The following is a 20,172-nucleotide window of genomic DNA, read 5'->3' on the forward strand; positions in this document are numbered from 1 at the left end:
TGAAACTTTTGCCAAGATCCAGAATGCATTTATGGTGTAGTAAGCGTTGTGAATGAATAAATGGAAAGTTTAGAGTAGAACTGGTCTAGTTGGAATGAGAAAGGTTTCGGGGACGAAACCTCCTTTAAGGGGGGTAGATTTGTAACACCCCAAAAATGTTCAATATGAAAATAAGTGAAAATAGACAAAGGACTTAACATAGTTAATGAATTATGGTAAAATGAAAGTTAAGTTATGGGGAATGTTTAATTAAACACATAACAAACTAAAGGGACCAAAGTTGTAAGATGTCACAACTTACATAAATAAAAGATTAAAAAAAAAATGGGAACACACACACTGTGTCTGGTCGATCGTTCAAGCAGAGACAAAGGGGTGAAACCCTAGTTTCACCAAATCCATCCAATTGAGAAGGAAATTCAAGGAAAAATCGAATGCATGAAACCCTATTTCGAGCATCAAACCTTGCTCATTAAAATGGTAAGTTCAATTTCGTGAATTGATGAATTTCAAGAAATGGGTTTCATCTGAATCATGAGTTTTGATATGATTTGTGTAAATTGGATGTTAGAACTACTTTCTACAACAGAAATCACGTTTGATTTTAGGTCAATTGAAAGTTCTTAATATAGTTTCACTTTATGAGAATGTGTTATGAATAAGGTGGGTATAATTATGTGAAAATTTAACTTTGATGTCCTTGTGATACTAGGATTCATAGACAATTTGGTGTAGGATGAAAGTTAGTCATGAATTTGATTGAATGTTGATGAAATTATAGAAGGACTAGTTAAAATTATGCCCTAGGATAATGGTGTTTAGTGTCCTACAAATGCGAAACCCGCCAAGTGTTTGATGAAATGCTTAAGAGAATATTTATGTGAAATTCGGAAAATTATGATGATGTTGTTTCATGATAATACACGAAAATAATGAAATGATGTTCGGATGGATTAAATGATAGAATGAACATGTTAATGTAGGCGTGAAAGAAGAAAGTTCAAGCACTAAGAAAACGGAAGACACGCATGATCGAGGTATGTTTCTTTGCATACAAGTCCTTGTTATCCTTTCTATTCATATAAATTTTGATGTAAACTTATCTTTGTATGACAAATACGACAAGTAGTAAGTAAGCGACAAATCCCTTGCGGATTTGGGAATGCTATTGAATGTGGTATTAAGCTATGCATTTGATCGATTGAGATTCAATCGTGTCAAGTAATGATGAATGCCATCCGTTCTAACGGATAGCTCGAATGCTATAATAAAGAATGTGTATGCTTAACTCTCTACGAGAGTGTTTATGCTAAACCCAATTAAACGGGTTGAATGTGTATGCTTAACTCTCTACGAGAGTGTTTATGCTAAACCCAATTGCACGGGTCGAATGTGTATGTCAAACTCTCTATGAGAGTGGTTATGCCTAACCCAATTATTGGGTTGTTGTATGCTTAAGAGTAGGAATGTTTTATATGGATAAAGCTAAAACGAAAGGTTATGATTTTCTATGGCGATAACTAACTTTTTTTTTAATTGTGGATGTTAATGTAGGTAAAGCACCTCTATAGGCGATTTGGAGGTATGGGACGAGCACATGTTCAAGCCTTATAATACCAAGCGCTTCCGCAACTTATATGCATGCTTTCGGGTCCATGTTTTGTTACTTGGTTAAACTTTGTTAAATTGTTTTAGATTTGAAAACTCGTTATTTTTGTTGGAATGGTTTTATGTAAAATGGGTCGTATGTGAACGTTGTATGTTATGTCAAAACAGGGGGTATGTCCGTTTTACAAACGGGTCATGCCCAATTTTTGTAAAAAAAATTCTATTAAGTGTCAAAGTGGTATTTCAATGTCCGAAAAATCTTGTTTATGTAAGAAATCTATTATTTTGGGAAAAGCGGTCGTAACAGTATACCAATTAGGCCTCGGTTATCGAAAACTATCCAAAACCGGTTGTCACTTTGGAAAGCTTCAAATCTTTCAATTAGTAGGTGAGTAACATTAAATAAATCGGTGTTGGAAAGCCTTCCAACATACTATATCTCATTGTTTAGAGCCTCGTGCAATGTAACAAAAACAATGAAATGAATACAAAAAATTCTTTTAGGAGGTTTCGTGGGAAAAATAAAATGGCTTGGGTTCAATGATCGGATGTGACGGCATAGGTTAATGTCAGGGGCTTGGGTTGGGGAAGATGAACGGTTTTAATAAAAGCCTTTTAGCGAAATGGATCCAGAGATTGAAGGTAAAGAAAAATAGACTTTGGCGTCATGTGGTAGCGGCTCTTCATCACAGCCTAAGAAGATTTGAATTTTTACCTCTTAAATCCGGACGGGCGGGGGTTTGGTCTAGTTTTATTAAATCTGAAATGTCCATATGAAATTAATAAATTCATGTTAATGATTTAATTAAGGGCAATCTTGGAGATGGGTAGACATATGATTCTAGCTTGATAATTGGATTGGTGATTGCAATTTAAAATCCAAATTCCTAGCTCTTTTGAGGTCAGATAAATCAAAAGGATGCAATGTAGGGAAAGATCGCATTGGGACAGACAAGATGCATCGGTTCAGTGGAACTGGTATCCTGCCCCCTTATCGGCGGAGGAGCTGAATAACCGTAAAGCACTGCTTGCTCTCGTCAGTCAGTTGGGAAACAAGACAACAAAGATCTTGGGTATGGTTAGGGAATAATTAGGGGATATTCTCGGTTCAGTCATTACACTTACCACTATCTTCACATGTGGTAACCACTCAGGGTCACAAATTTGAATGGAATAATTGGGTTCCAAAGAAGGTTAACATATTTGGATGAAAGGCGGCTCTAGATCGAATCCTCACATGAGTAGGTCATCTGAAAAAGGCATATACGTATCTTCTATGGTATGCCCGTTATGCGAAGTAGTCTACGGATCACCTATTCTCTGGGTGCTATATTTCCGCAATTATATGGCAACATATTACGGGTTGGTGTAAAATACCCCTATATTCGGTGGTTCTACTTGTCATATCTGCTGAAAACGCATGAGTCCTTACCTGGGTCGGCCATAAAAAAACAAGCTATCAATGCGCTTATCTTAATCTTGTTGGAACTAATCTTGTCGATACTTAAAAGATGGAGGATTTAAACGGTTTATTTTATTTGTATTTTATTTTAGGAGGAAGATTTAGGAAATATCAGTTTTATTTTATTTGGTTTCTATATAGAAGAAGGCTACTTGTTCTCCAAGGGATTGTTTAGTATAATTAGGGATTATATGCTTAGGATTTATGTACCTTCAATTTTAATCAAAGTATTATTTCTTGTTAAATCTATTGTTGATTATATTGAAGAAGGCCTGATTTCCAACAATTGGTATCCGAGCGGTTTATCAATTTGGGAGGTTTTTCATTAAGGGAAGGAAAAAGATTGTTGTGATCAAGAAGGCATGTACAACAGGGTTTACTGATCAAACGGTAGCAACATGTTGTAGTGATCGAGGTTATGATCAGTAACAACAAGACCACAACAATCAAGGAGCAGTGATTGCAGACTTGATCAAAGGAGAAAACCCAGGTGTAGTGCGATGTTAAATCAGATCAACAACAAACTTCAAAGGTGGTGAAGTTGCAGGTTTGATCAAGGTGGAAGAGAAAGAATGTTGTCATGTTTGTGGTTGATGGTTCAAGTGTTTGGACAAGTTATGGGTATGATCCCAAAGGAGTCAGAAAACACGAGGTGTGGTGTTGTGTTAGCTGTGGCAAAGGTGTTGATGCAAAGTGAACACAAAAGACCGAGTATTAAGGTGGGAGAACTTTGGGTCATACTTGGTATTCAAGACCTAGGAGGAACTTGACAAGATTTGAAGGGTGATTGTTGAAACTAATCTAGTCAATACTTAAAAGATGGAGGATTTAAATAGTTTATTATATTTGTATTTTATTTTATTTTAGGAAGAAGATTTAGAAAATACTAGTTTTATTTTATTTGGTTTAGGAGTAGGCTACTTGTTCTTCAAGGGATTGTTTAGCATAATTAGTATTCATTCTTGTTAAATATATTGTTCATTACATTGAAAAAGACCTAATTTCCAATTGAGCTCTTGTTGAGCCATATGAAAGCTAAGGAATAAAGTGATATTCTCTTCAAGGAATGTTAATATATCCAATTTGATGGATGAAATTATGATGTACATGTTCCTATGAGTGAAAAATAGATCGAAAACTAATAGATCAGAATGGTCCCGGTAATACATATATGTAATCTTGTGTTTTTGTGTATTCTTTTCTGTTTCTTCAATAAAACTTTCCTTTAAAAAATTGTGTAGTTTAATTGGTGACTTCTGTTAGTATACACAAGAATATATGTAGGGTGGTGACTTCTGTTAGTATACACAAGAATATATGTAGGGTGGGAATTTAAGATGCCCTTTGAAGTTTTGTGTGAAAGGGAGGGTAGGTCTCCATCTATCCATTTGTGGGTCTTTGTGTGTGGAGTGAGAATAGACAGCAATACCATTATTATTCTCATATCTCATCACACATTTAATGCTCTAATTTTTTTGGCACTCCGTGAATGATCGTTTTCTCGAACATTGTATTTGGTTTTTAATGCTCTATTTTCTTTTTGGCACCAAAATAAAATAAAACTAGAATTACGACCCGCCGCAATGCGGCGGAGATTCTTTAGTTATAACTAAGTCGATTTAAGACGCGCACGTTATGTTGAACCTGTCAAACGGGAAAAAATAGACGATGTAAAAACGTTCACCCACACACGCGCGTTGCGTCGTGTTAACTCGTAAAATTTAGAACAAAACGTAAAAACGTTAAACCAAAGACGCACGTTCCGATGTGTTAAGTCACAAAATTTAGAATGAAGTATAAAGCGAAAAATTTGCGGAAAACAAAAACTATAAAGGACCAAAGCTGAAAATATAAAAAAAAAAAAGTAGTGAGGACAGATTGCAAAAGATAAAAAGTTTTGTGTTAAAAGTAAAAAAAAACAAATAGTTTTGGGTTAAAAGTAATTTATGAAATACTTTTGGGTGAAAAGTAAAAAAATTAATTTTTTTTAAAACCCCCAAAAGCCAAGGTTTTAACAACCATATGTATAACCATTTTTTGTTTAAAAAACCCCCAAAGCCAAGATTACTACACATAAGTAAAAAAAATCAAAGTGGTTAAATTGCAAAAGATGAAAACTTTTGAATTAGAAGTGAAAAATCAAATTAATCAAAGTGGTAAAACCGTATAAGATAGAAACTTTTGAATTAGAAGTGAAAAATCAAATTAATCAAAAGGGTTAAATTACCAAAGATTAAAACTTTAAACTTAAATTGTCAAATATTAAAACTTTAGGGTTACAAGGAAACAAAGATTAAACTTTAAATTTAAATTGTTAAAGATAAAAACTTTAGGGTTAAAAAGGAAAATTCTAGGTTTTTTTTTGAAAAACTCCCTAAGCACATGTTACAACACATGTATGCATATTGAACTTGCTTATTTATATGTTAATAATAATTTGATTATATATAGTAATGAATTAATGCTACAATATATATATATATATATATATATATATAGGAAGGTTAACGTACATTACGACTTAACGTACATCACGTACGACAGGTAATTACGCACGTTCATTTTAAAATCACGCATGTTGTAACTCAAAAATCCAAAATCCCGCATGTTGAAACACAATAATCACGCATATTGAAAACATTAATCACGCATGTTATAGAACAAATCACGCACGTTGTCGTACGTGAAGTACGTTAAGCCGTAATGTACGATATACTTTTTAAGGATCCTGTAAAAAGGGTTAATAGTGTGAGAAGTATAGAAAATAATATTGTGTTTACATGTGTCCTTTAATTTAAGGAAAAATTACAAGTTTTGTCCTTTATCTTTATACCACTTTTCAGGCGGTATCCTTTTTAACGAATGTTAACAGGCGGTGTCTTTTACTAGGTATTTTGTTGCAAGTTTAGTCCTTTACACCCAACCCAGTTAAAAAACCTTGTTATTGTTGGGTGTAAAGGACTAAACTTGCAACAAAATACTTAGGTAAAGGACTAAACTTGCAACAAAATACCTAGTAAAGGACACCGCCTGTCAACAATTAACAGGTTTTTTTAACTGGGTTTGGCGTAAAGGACTAAACTTGCAACAAAATACCTAGTAAAGGACACTGCCTGTCAACATTCCATAAAAAGGATACCGCCTGAAAAGTGGTATAATGATAAAAGACAAAACTTGTAATTTTTCCTTAATTTAATTAATTAAAAAGTGCAATAATGTACTTTACTTAAAAGTTAAATTAATTGATAAAATAATTTTTGTAACCTAGAGTGAGTTATTTTAGGTTAGTGATATAATTTTATTTTTTACAAAGATTTAAGAAATCAGTTTTGTATACCAACTCAGAGATTTTATAAATCATTATCGTTTGATTCATAGAGATCGAAGAAAATTACGATTCGTATTTTTTTAATCATCAGTTCGTATAAAACACCATACGAATTCAAGAAAACACCATACAGCCATGGTGTTCTAACATCTGGAATGATTTTTGTTATTTTTGCAGGTATAAAACACCATACAAATTCCAAAAACACCATGAATTGAATCATAATACAGTCGTGGTGTTTTAACATCTAGAATGATTATATTGTTATTCCAGTAATCACAATACAATGTTACAGACTCTAGATGTTAAAACACCATGACTTGAATCATAATTCATTATTTGCAATGTTATGGTGTCTTATATACATTCATGGTGTTTTACTGTAAAACACAACGCCTTGAATCACAATACAATTAAAACACTATTGTATGAACATAGACAAAACACCATGGACTAAAATATCCGATCGAAACGTAATTTTTTCTCTATATAAGTATAACAATATGGTACTCGTATTAAAGATAAAAAAACACTCGTTAGTATGGTGTAATTTTAAAAAAAGAGTTACGTATAAAAAGTTATTGACGTTTAAAAAAGAAGGGAGAACCTGCATGTGCATTGCATGTGGGTTTCTAAATTTAAAAATGTTAAATTTATCTTTATACCCTTAATGTAGAAAATTAATTATTTTAATAGTAAACACTATTACAATTTTTGTCATTATAATCTCAACCATTAGATTATAGATTAAATAGTGTAAATTCCTTCGTATACTTCTCACAAAACATACTTTCTTTACAATAACCCTACCATATATATATATATATATATATATATATATATATATATATATATATATATATATATATATATATATATATATATAGGGGGCTGCTAGAATGAAAACCACCTCGAGTTGTAAGAACCGCGAGAACTACACCCCACCGGTGGGCGTTCACCACGATTTTTTTTTTTTTTTACAACTAGATGTGTAAATTATAAACACAGCCGTAAAAAAAAATTTTAAACGCCGCGGCCGAGGGGGTAGTTTTTTACACCACAAGTTTGGTGTTTTTAATTTTTTTTCTTTTTTCTTTTTTTTTTCCACCAAACTTGTGGTGTAAAAAACTACCCCCCGGCCGCGGCGTTTAAATTTTTTTTTTTTACGGCTGTGTTTATAATTTACACATCTAGTTGTAAAAAAAAAATCGTGGTGAACGCCCACCCGTGGGGTGTAGTTCTCGCGGTTCTTACAACTCGAGGTGGTTTTCATTCTAGCGGCTCCCTATATATATATATATATATATATATATATATATAAGAGAGAGAGAAAGAGAGTTAAATGGCATTTTAGTCCCTGTGGTTTGGGTCATTTTGCCTGTTTAGTCTAAAATTTTCATTTTTAGCTTGTGGATCCAAAAAGGTTTCACCATTGCCATTTTAGTCCACTGGGTTAATTTTATCTGTTTTTCTGTCACCGAGAAGGGCAATATGGTCATTTTATATGGCTGAATTGCTCTTTTAGTTAACTAAATTACATATAAAATAACCAAATTACCATTCTCGTTAACAGAAAAAATAGATAAAGTTAACATAGTTAATTAAAATGGTAATAATGAAACCTTTTTAAATTCACATACTAAAAATAAAACTTTTGAATTAAATTGAAAAAATAACACAGACCACATGAACTAAAATAGCATTTATCTCTCTCTATATATTATAGAGACAGCGATACCATTATTATTCTCATATGTCATTCAAACATTTAATGCTCTATTTTCTTTTTGGCACTTCGTGGATGATCGTTTTCTCGAACATTGTATTTGGTTTTTAGTAATGAATTAAATTTTATTTTTGTTAAACAAATGGTTGTTGATGAATAATGCTACAAAATATATATAGAGATCAGAATATAATAGAAAGTTTATTTGGGTAGAAAGACTAAAAAGTAATATTGACCATCTATTTATTAATCAAATATTAAGATTAAATAAAAGAAATCGAAGAAAAAAATAAGGCGTGTGGGTTTGTCTAGGGGCATTCTAATCAATCCAAGTCAATAGTTTCTTTTTCTTCCAATTCCCTCCCCTCCCCCCCCCCCCAATTTTTAAACGTTAATAACTCTTTCATACGACATTATTTTTTTTAATAAAAATTGCACCAAAAAGAGCGTTTTTTTATCTTTAAAACGAGTATATTATTGGTATATTTTCGAAAACTCAGTTGTGTAAAACGCAAGAACTTTTTTCAAAAACGTAATTGACAAAAAACACAAAGAAATATCTTGTTTTTAAAACGCAATAGACAAAAAAACACAAAAGAAATGTGTTATTTCTAAAACGCAATGGCCGAAAAACACAAAAGAATGATTTTTTTCTAAAACGCAATGGACTAAAAACACAAAAGAATGTGTTTCTTCTAAAAGGCAATGGACTAAAAACACAAAAGAAAGTGTTTTTTTCTAAAACGCAATGGACCAAAAAACACATAAAAATGTGTTTTATCTAAAACGCAATGGACTAAAAGCACTTCAAAATGTGTTTTTCTAAAAGGCAATGGACCAAAAACACATAAAAATGTGTTTTTCCTAAAACAGAATAGACAAAAAACACAAAAGAAAGTGTTTTTCTCTGAAACGCAATGGAATAAAAACACATAAAAATGTGTTTTACCTAAAACGCAATAGACTAAAAACACTTCAAAATGTGTTTTTTTCTAAAACGCATTGTACCAAAAAACACATAAAAATGTGTTTTTCTAAAACGAATAGACAAAAACACAAAAGAAAACGTTTTTTTATTCCTAAAACACAATGAACTAAAAACACATAAGAATGTGTTATTTGTAAAACTCAATGGACTAAAAAAAAAAAAAAAAAAAAAAAAAAAAAACTGTTTTTCATTCCTTTGTAAAACGCAATGACTCAATTCAAAAACATAGATCCTAAAAATGCAATTCAAAATTTTTTACATAGATCAAAGCAGATTTCTTCATATTTTTTAATGATTGACGAAATTTGAATGCTAGAAACATTTATCAGCAATCGAATCGAACGAATCAAGTGATTCGCGTCAAAATAACCGGAAAAAAATGAGATATTGTATGAAATTGAACTGAGTTTCTTTAAAAAACTTGAAGAACACGTTGATCGGGTGTTTGAATCATTGATTGGAGACGAAAATCACATTATAATGTAGTGATTATTGAGATAGAAAGTGAAGAAAATGTTGAATATGGTGGGTTGTGAAAATTGTGGGTTTTGAAGTTACAGGGAGAGAAGATTGGATAAAATGGACTAAAATACCCTTCCCCTTTATTTTAAATTTTGTAACATGTCATAATTCTGTTGTTTCCTATCCTTTCTAGCCAAATTAAACTTCATATTTGATCCTCTCCCTATATATATGAGATGGTTCATTTGGGAACACTAAAAAAGTGGGGAACCGGGGAACATTCTTAAAAATTCAACTTAACATTTTAAAAATTAACATTTTCTAATTTTTTTTCGGCACTTTTCCTTATAAATACATGTAGAAACACTTTTAATAAAAAAAATTAAAAAAATAAAAAATAAAAAAAAAGTTTAAAAAACAGTTAAAAATATATCTTAGAAAATTAACTTAACATGTTAAAATCATTTTTTTTAAAAAAAAAAATTCAGCGCTTTTCCTTATAAAAATGGGTAGAAACTATTCCAATAAAAAATCATTTTTGAAAAAAAAAATTAAGCCTTTTTTAACTGTTTTTATATTTTTGGTTTTTGATTTTTTTATTAAAATTGCTTCTACAAGTATTTATAAGGAAAAGCACCGAAAAAATTAAAAAAAAATGATTTTTAACATTTTAAGTTAAATTTTTAAGAGTGTTCCTTGGTTCCCCACTTTTTTAGTATTCCTCAATAAACCTCACACTATATATATATATATATATATATATATATGCTTATGGATCGTCAGATCAAAACAATCTATGGACAAGATTGGCGCGGTGGCTTTTCGTAAATAACATCAATTTCATTACTTGAACGTGCTTCATTAAGGGTAAAAGGGTATGTTGGTCCGTGCATTCAAGCCCAGAAGAACAGATGATAAGGCAAACCAAAACTAGTTCAGAACAGTTGATCCTCATAAGCAGTGCTTGTTCTAGATTCTCCCCATGACAGTGGTTATCTATCAGCTAATGACTTCTAAAGTACTGATCCTTCTCAACATCTGTTCATCAAAGACCTGATCTGATATAAAGACTGAAACCTAACTACTGATATCTCTCAAGTACTGATGAAGACCAAAGCACTGATTCTCAACATCAATGCTTTGGCTACAACAGTGGAAGCTGCATCAGTGTTTTATGTAATCAGTGTCTATTGTAATCAGTGTTTGTATAATCAGTGTTTAGAGGTTGTTAGGTTGTTAGATGTCACTTTCTAGGTGACGTCAGCCAAGTTGCTCAGTGGTTTAGTTTGTACTATAAATAGAACAGTACCTGTACTGTTCTATTAGCTCTTTGCACCAAGTCATCTTGTACGAACAAATCAGTGAGCTCAAGCTGAGGGGGAGTCTAGTTGCATGCATGCATAAGTTGAATTTTGTAACAGATACAATCTTTTGACTTAATGAAATTGTGTTTGCTTAAAGCTATTCTTCTTTGATTGTGTGTTAAAGTTTATTTCCATTTCCGCTGCTCATTAAATCTCTGTTTCATCTTCCGTTTCTATTAAACAACACAATCTAAAGAAATTCAAATCCTAACAATTGGTATCAGAGCCTAGGACAGTCAAATTCAATCTAACAATCAATTTGACATAAAAGTTCAGCTCAAATTAATTGATATTTCAGTTGTTCGTATTTTGTTGAAAAAACAGAGTAAAAGGTAATCACGTACAAAGTTGATTATTCTAAAAACTTTTGTAAAATCAACCAAGATGACGTCATAATCACACGGCCCTCACAACACTGGAACACTATTCAAGCCACCTATGCTTGTCAGATCCGAGTACAATATTTGGCAACGTAGGATGGGGCATGTTCTTGCTCAGCAAAACACCGGATGCTGGAAGTCAGTCATCTTTGGACCACACGTTCCAATGGTGCCTAGTACTGAAGATCCCAAAGGCTTTGTGCCTAAAAGCCTTGATAATTACTCAGAACAAGATTTCCAGAAAATTGAATTAGATGCAAAGGCTTTTAGCATAATAGCCTCAGCTCTTCCAAATGACATTTATGCTGGACTGTTACATTGTAACAATGCCAAAGAGCTGTGGGATGCTCTTAAAGAGCAGTTTGGTGGTACAGAAGAGGTGATTGAAAATAACAGGGAGGTTTTGAATCAACAGTATGGAACGTTTTGCCATGTGAATGGAGAGTCACTAACACAACAGTTTGAACGTTTTAGTTGTCTCATTAGTGAACTTAAACTTGTTAATGTTGAATTTGCAAAATCAATTCTGAATAGTAGGTTTCTAAGGTCATTACCTGACAAATGGGACACAATTGCTTTTGTAACCAGAAATTCCGTTGGATTCAAAGAGTTAAGTCTGACCTAACTTCATGGTCGACTCCTCACTTATGAGAGAGAGTTGAATCAGAAAAAGAAGTTACAAGAGTCTGGGAAGGTTACTGATGATTACACCTTTGGTAACACAGCACTTCTGGGTCAAGAAGAATTGGGTGGTAGTAAGGATCAGAGTTATGATCATTACATTGACATAACTGCTGGTGGAGCTTTTAACAACTCTGATTCTTACTCAGCTAACTATGCTTTTACCACAAGTAGTGAAAACCAGAATTCTGACAACTTATCATTTGAACTCAATGATCTCCAGCACTTTGATCCCACTGACCTGGAGGAAATGGACATATTGCATCAATTGGCACTACTGAGCGTAAGAACCAGCAAGTTTCTATAAGAGAACAGGGAGAAAATTTCCAGGGTTACATGGGAACTTAAAAGTAGGGTTGGATAAATCAAAGTTAAAATGCTACAAGTGTAACAGGCTAGGACATTTTGCTAGAGAATGTAGGAGCCAAAATAGTGGACCAATCATAACACATCCTAACTCTAACCCTAGACCTCAAAACAATCAAAACACCATGCACTGTTACCAAAATACCCCTGCTGCTCATGTAAACACTGCTCATTATGCACACCCTGTAACACCTGTTCAGTGCAATATGTTCAAACCACTGTTCCTCAAATCCAGTATGTCCAAGCCCTAGTCTCACAGGTCCAAGTGCAACAACCTGCACCACAACATGCTGCACAAACATCTGCTCTAGTAGAGGCCGGTCAGCAAAGCTTCTTTACCTAAGGCTTTGTTGATTGGAGTAGCAAGCCTGATGAACTATCTGATGAAAACTTTGCTCTATTAGCTAAGAATGATGCTCCTGTTGATAAATTTTGTTTTGCAGCTTTAGAGTCAATTCCAGAAGGGCTTGAAACTGAAGAAGGGGAATCCAGTGCTGAAACAGTGGATGAAATTGCTGAAGCAGTGGTTACTGCTGTTGTTGGTGAACAGCTGTTGGAAAAAGAAACCAAACCACTGTTAGAACCTCTTGCTGATCCCTGGTGGAAAGATGAAGCTGAAAAAGACACCAGTGCTTGTGAAAATGTCTATGACTGTGCCATGATGGCTGCAACTAAGGTATCACCTTAGGTCATGAAAAGCCTATGTTCAGACAAATGCATCATAGCATTTGCTAATGTTAAAGAGGTGAATGAAAACCTTAGAGACAAAATCTTAAAATATGAAATAAAATTTGAAAAGTCTGTTAAAGAACTTAAAAAATTGTTTGAAAAAGATAATGAGATCTGCAGTCTTAAACATGAACACAACATAACCAAAGAACAACTCCAGACATTGAAAGAAAGTATCAAGCCTGCAAAAAGGAGTTGGAATCCACCCAGATCACTTGTGAAAAGTGGGTGGAATCCTGCAAAGGTTATGAGCTGATGTTAAAGAATCAGATCAAAGCAATGTAAAATTTGGCATAGGTTTCAAGAAAAATGACCAAGTTGAAAACACTGCTGTAAATGAGTCTGGGTCTGTTGAGATTATTCCAACAAACAAGGATGGTCAAGAAATCAAAATAATTGATAAAAATGGTAACAAAATCACTTTGGAAAGACCAGAGGGGTCCTCAACCTTTGAGGAGATTGAAAAATACCTATTCAAACCCACCTGGTCAGATGAGTGTGACATCCTTGAGAATTTCAAACCCATGGATTTTTCTACAGTTGAAGGTGTGAAAGCGCCTAAGGCCAAAGTAGTTCCTCTTAAAGACATCCCAACAGTGGTTCAAAATTCTGTTGCAAAGGAGGTTGAAAAGAGGAAAAAGAGAGAAAAAGTGAAAAATTTGTTTTGTGATTTCTGTGAAAAGAAAAACCATTCCACAAAGGATTGTTTTCATTTAAAAGCATATGACATTAACAAAACAAGCATACTTGAGCCTGAAGAACGCTGCACCATCTGTGGAAAAACCAATCATCTTACTCATGAGTGTGTGTACCTCAAAACTTTTGAGGTTAAAAGAAAAGAGTACACTTGAAAAACACCCATGAGTTCATCAAAACAACAACCATTTGTATCTGTCCAAACAGCTGTTACAAAATAGCTAAACAAAAACTCTGCTCCAAGAGATATTCAAGTGATAGATGCACCACCTGCTAACCAATTCCAAAGAGGAAGAGGTCAACCACCATACCAAAGGGTCCCACATATTTATGAGGCTTACAAAAAGCCTTCTAAACCAAAAGTGAACAGGCATCCCTTTGGATTTCAACATCTGATAGGAAATGGCCCACAACAGTGGTTTGAGATAAATGCTTCAAAAGTTGTTCAAACCCCTGAGCTAACCACTGTCCATGTTCCTGGACTTGATTCTGACACTGTTGTGACCCCATCCAAATAAGGCTTTGGAGACCCTCCTGAACTAATTGTTTACTTGATGTGCAGGGAGCTTCTGCATGCTTAGATAGTCTTTGGTATGTAGATAGTGGAGGCTCCAGGCACATGACTGGATGTAGAGCCCTACTCAAAGAATCAAAACTCATGCAGGGGGTGATATATCTTTTGGTAACAATAGTAAGGGAAAGTTGTTGGGATCTGGAACAGTTAAAAGTCAAGTTTGAAAATGTCAATCTCATTGACAATCTAAAATTCAACCTCCTTAGTCTCTCACAATGAGTGACAAAGGCCATGGGTCATTCTTTACTAAGGAGAGTTGCAAGATTGTTGGACCAGAAATGGTCAAAAATCTTGAAGAAATAATAGCCAATAGAAAAACCCAACTTGTTGCTCAAAGGAGTGGTAATGTCTATGTAGTTGATTTGTCAAAAGAGAGTCCCATGACTGATGCCTGTTTGTTCTCAGCTGCCTCTAACAAAGAGACATAATTATGGCACAGAAGATTGGGGCACATAAATCTCAAGACAATCACTGCTTTTTCAAAACAAGGCCTTGTAAGAGGTCTTCCACAAAAATTGTTCACTTGTTCTGAGCATTGTGTTTCCTGTTTAAAAGGTAAACAACATAAAAGCTCATACAAGTCAATTGAAGAGTCTAAAACAACCAAATGTCTGCAAATGCTACACATGGATTTGTTTGCCCAGTAAAAATCATAAGCTTGAAAAAGAAGAGATACTGTTTGGTAATTGTAGATGATTTTTCTAGGTTTACATGGACTTATTTCTTACATTCTAAAGATGAGACTGCAGGCATTTTGCAAGACTTTGTCAAACAGGTTGAAAAGCAATTTGACTTGCCAGTAAAAGTCTTTAAGAGTGACAATGGCACAGAGTTCAGAAATAGGGAGTTAGATGAGTTTTGTGTGTCAAAATGGATTGTAAGGCAGTACAGCATCCCAAGAACACCAGAGAAAAATGGGGTGGTTGAAAGGAAGAACAGAACACTGATTGAAGCTGCCAGAACAAAGCTAGCAGATTCAGGTTTAGCCTTAACTTTTTCGGCTGAAGCTGTAAACACTGCTTGCTATGTGCAGAACAGAGTTTTAATCAACCCCAGCCATCAAAAGACTGCCTATGAAATTCTGTACAAGATCAAACCACTGATTTCATACTTCAAAATCTTTGGTTGCCCTTGTTTATCTTAAACCTAAAAGACTCAATTTCAAAATTTGCAGCTAAAGTAGATTATGGTTATCACCTGGGATACTCAACCACGGCTAAGGCCTACAAAGTGTTTAACACAATGACTAGGTGTGCGGAAGAGACTTTGAATGTAAAGTTCAATGAACTTTCATCACTGAAAATCCCAGGAAACCCTGCTGAATTGTTTAATCTTGATAAATTTACTTTTGAAGATATGCATGTCAAGACTAACCCTACAGGTACACCACAATCTCCACTACTAGACAATGGATATGAGGTTATAATTCCACAAAAGAAATTCACATCCATCACCAGGGCAACATATGTTCAAAACAGCTGTCAAAGCTTAACCACTGCTACATCAACAGTTGTTGATCAAAGTAGCCCTTCAACCTCTGCCACCACATCTTCAACCACTGTTGATAAAAATCTGCCAACGGTGGATAAAAATAAACATTGTAACACACCAGTTCCTCCTATCCCTCCACCTCCATTTCAAACAGTTGTTGGATCATCAAAGTCACCAACAGTTGTTAGCTTAGATGATTCACATCTGCAGCCTTCACCCTTTAATGCCATTGTTCCATACAAGGGAGATCTGATCTTCCCGAAGTCTCATTCACCAGATCAAATCATTGGCAACATCAATGAAGGGGTTCTCACCATAAGTCAATCCCAAAACATTTGTCTTTTTGTTGGCTTTCTATTACTCCATCAACCAGTCAAGTACCAAGAGGCACTAAAAGACAACGGTTGGGTAGAAGCTATGCAAGAAGAGCTCCAACAGTTTAAAAGACAACAAGTATGGGAACTTGTACCACTGCCAGAGGGTGTGAGTCCTATTGGCACAAAGTGGGTCTTCAAAAACAAAAATGATGAAAGGGGCATTGTTGTCAAGAATAAAGCTAGGCTTGTGGTTCAAGGTTTCAGACAGGAAGAGGGCATTGAATATGATGAAACTTTTGCTCCTGTAGCAAGATTGGAAGCTATCAGACTGTTACTTGCCTTTGCTATCAACCACAACATCAAGGTGTTTCAGATGGATATCAAATGTGCATTCCTCTATGGTAAGTTTCAAGAAGAGGAATATGTTTGTCAACCTCCTAGTTTTGAGGATCCATTTAATCCAAATCATGTCTACAGGCTAAATAAAGCTTTGTATGGCCTGAAACAAGCACCTAGAGCCTGGTATTAAACTCTTTCCACTTTTCTAATCTCTGTTGGCTTCACAAGAAGCAAAAATTGACAAAACACTGTTTTTAAAATGGAGAGGAAAAGATTTGATGATTATCCAGATTTATGAGGATGACATCATTTTTGGAAACACATGTAACAAAATGTGTGAAGAGTTCAGAAAACTCATGACAGCTGAGTTTGAGATGAGTGCAATGGGTGAACTGCAATGCTTTCTTGGTCTCCAAGTTAAGAAACTGCAAAATGCCACTTTCATTCATCAAAGCAAATATGCTAAAGAACTTTTAAATAAATTTGAGATGAATGATTGCAAGCCATGTAGTACACCCATGGCAACAACCAAGCTAGTCATGACTGATGAAAAGGATGATTTGGTTGATCAAACCTTATATAGAAGCATGATTGGGTCTTTAGTATACCTAACTGCATCTAGGCCAGACATCATGTTTGCAATATGTGTTTGTGCAAGATCCCAATCCGCCCCTAGAAAGTCTAACATCATTGCTGTGAAAAGGATATTAAGATACATAAAAAGTGCTCCCACACTTGGTATCTGGTACCCTGCTAATGGGAATCTTAAGCTTTCAGGTTTTTTAGACAGTGACTTTGCTGGTTTCAATACAACAAGGAAGTCCACATCAGAAGGGTGCCAATTTCTAGGTGATTGCTTAGTATCTTGGCAAAGCAAAAAGCAAGCAGCTGTTTCAACATCCACTGTTGAGGCAGAATATATTGCTGCTGTAAGCTGCACAACCCAACTGTTATGGCTTCAAAATCAACTGCTGGATTTTGGCATAACTACTTTAAAGACACCCCTCATGTTGGATAGTCAAGCAGCAGAAAATATCATCAAAAATCCAGTTTCACATTCAACCACCAAGCACATTGACATCAGACATCACTTTGTGAGGGATTGCTATGAAAAAGGTTTGATTTCTCTGCATCATGTTCCAACTAAGGACCAGCTGGCAGATGTGCTAACAAAAGCTTTAGACACATCCACCTTTGAAAGCTTGATCTCTAGGATTGGCATGCTTAACATGGAATAACAAGCAAAATCTTGTTTTTCTATGAATAAAAAGAAAAAATGTTTTCAGAAAATAAAAAATCCATCCTTAAAAATAGTTACAAATGAAAATTTTTCATTAATCCTTAAAAGTCTGTCATAACCACTGATTGGTTCAAACATCTGATTGTTGAAAATTATGCACTGCTGAAAGACAACCTCTGTTTGCTAACATCAGTGTTTCAATCACTGATGACTATCCACTGATAGTTAAAATTGTGACAACCCTCATAATTACAGGTATCCGTACAATTAATTAATATTGATTAGTGCTTAATGACTGTACTGAATTACAATCAATGACTTAAACTGCTTTCTGATTACTACATCATACATACATGTGCATCACATATTACATATTGTCACATCATTTTTACACACAAACTCTTAGTGACATAAACGATGCACAAAGCACAGCTAGCACAGTTAGCGGATAACTCAGTAAAATGCTGACGATGTTCTGTACATAGACAGACAGTGTTTTGAGACCCAGTATGAGCCGGAAACCAAGTTCTACACTAGGATGGAGTGTAGGGAAGTAAGGACCATAAAACTGCTTCACTAGGTGATAGTTTAAGTGCCGGAAAGTGCCTAAAACCCACTTAAAGTGCTGAATTCAGCACATTTCAGCAACATTCAGCATTTTAGTAAACTAGTAACATGCAAAAATATGGCAAAATGGTCCTGAATGCTTTCCTAAGTGTCGGGAATTAAAAGTGTCACGAAGGGGTACTTAAAAGTCATTAAATGGAATAGTTTGACACTTTAACGAACCGGTATCTAACCGGACACTACCCGAAACACCAAAATTATACTAGAAGCATTGTTTTAATGTTTCTGAGCTAGTTATGATCCCCGAACACCCTAACACACTATATAACATATCATATGCATGAAAACTAATTAATATACTTGGATTTGGATTATAAACTAACTAAGGTTCAATTTTACACTTAACCCCCCCCCCCCCCATGCTAGTAATCGGCCACTAGGTGGCCCACCCTCAAGATTTGCATAATCTTCTCTAAATCTTATTGATCTTACTTGGATTGCCTCAAGATCATGCTTGTACTATTGAAGACATAAAACCCAATGGACAAAGGTATAAGATGGATTATAAGTAACCATCACCATCAAACTACACCACACCTTCACTTCTTCCTCTCCTCCCTCTCATCTCGGCCGAACACCCACCTCCATACCACCATCACCACTCAATCTTTCTCATCCATTCTAAGGCTTCACAAGGGTGTTAAACTTCATTCAAGGGAGCTTGGAGCTTGTGGATCATCAAGGACCTCTATTACTTGCTTTTATCCACCATCTTTATCACCTTCATCTTCAAGAGTTCATCCCTAGCCATAGTGCTAGTAGTAAGGCTCTCATAACCTTTGTTACTTCTAATTTTGAGTGGTTAAAAGATGAAATACATTTATTATCTTGATGAACATTAAAAGACATAAACATGAATCATGAACATAAGCTTGATATATGATGAAACTATGTTGTTTAGTGTATGTATAATGTTTGATTGTGGTTTACTTGAGATTATGATGTTGATCATCATAAGGAGCTTGCTAGATTGTGATTAAACACATGATCTAGCAAGTTAGAGGATGATTATGTGTTAACACAAGAAGATCATCCTCATATATAAGCATGAACTTGAATAATAAGATGATTTCTTGAAAAATAATATACAAAGTAAGCTAGTAATCTTATGGATCTAAGATTTATGAATGGTTTCTAAGAGAACCAAGTCCAAAATATGATTTTTAGAAGATCTTGGTTCTTGCTAAAATCTACACTATTTTTGGTGGTAAAACAAGGGTAGAAATACTAGAGAAACAAGAAGATCCATAAAGAAACGTTTTTGTAAAATATGTTTACAAGTTGTAAACACCTAAAACTTTCAAGAATGAAGTTTATCAAGAAGTAAATACATTTTGGAGGGTAACTAAACCTACTAAGCACACTACCAAGTTCCTACAAGTTTTTAATAAAAGTTCAAGTTCATGTTGTAGTGCAAATAACATTGTTCTTGCACTTGGTAAGTGTAAGTTGTTTAGGGTTTTATTGTTGATTGTTTATGATGATTTTTGGAAAGAAAATGATATGCTTTTATAGCATGGACACCTCCATTTTTAGAGGAAACTATGGCAAAATTTTCTAAAAATATAAACACTTAAAGAAATATTTTCTAACAAATATTTACTAGTGTATTTTAACTATGGTTTTCAATATAAACTTTGCCATAATTTTTGTAACAAAAATACAAGTATTGGAGGTTGGTTTTTATAAATAAAAATGAGTAAATATGTATTTAGAATATATTTTTTTCACATTGTGTGTGATTATTTGTATATTTGGTGTAATAGTTATATTATTTTAGGATTTAAAGTAATA

At 34.2% G+C, this 20,172-nt stretch overlaps 1 long non-coding RNA gene across 1 annotated transcript; it reads left to right on the forward strand.

The window, feature by feature from the left end:
• The first annotated feature begins 347 nt into the window (after window positions 1-347).
• Window positions 348-1,723, forward strand: LOC110935873. The gene is made up of 3 exons (XR_002589525.2): window positions 348-480; window positions 984-1,037; window positions 1,555-1,723. It is a non-coding gene; the product is annotated as an uncharacterized LOC110935873 (long non-coding RNA).
• Window positions 1,724-20,172: the final 18,449 nt, after the last annotated feature.

The sequence above is a fragment of the Helianthus annuus genome, chromosome 1 (genome assembly GCF_002127325.2).
Source record: "Helianthus annuus cultivar XRQ/B chromosome 1, HanXRQr2.0-SUNRISE, whole genome shotgun sequence".
NCBI lineage: Eukaryota > Viridiplantae > Streptophyta > Magnoliopsida > Asterales > Asteraceae > Helianthus > Helianthus annuus.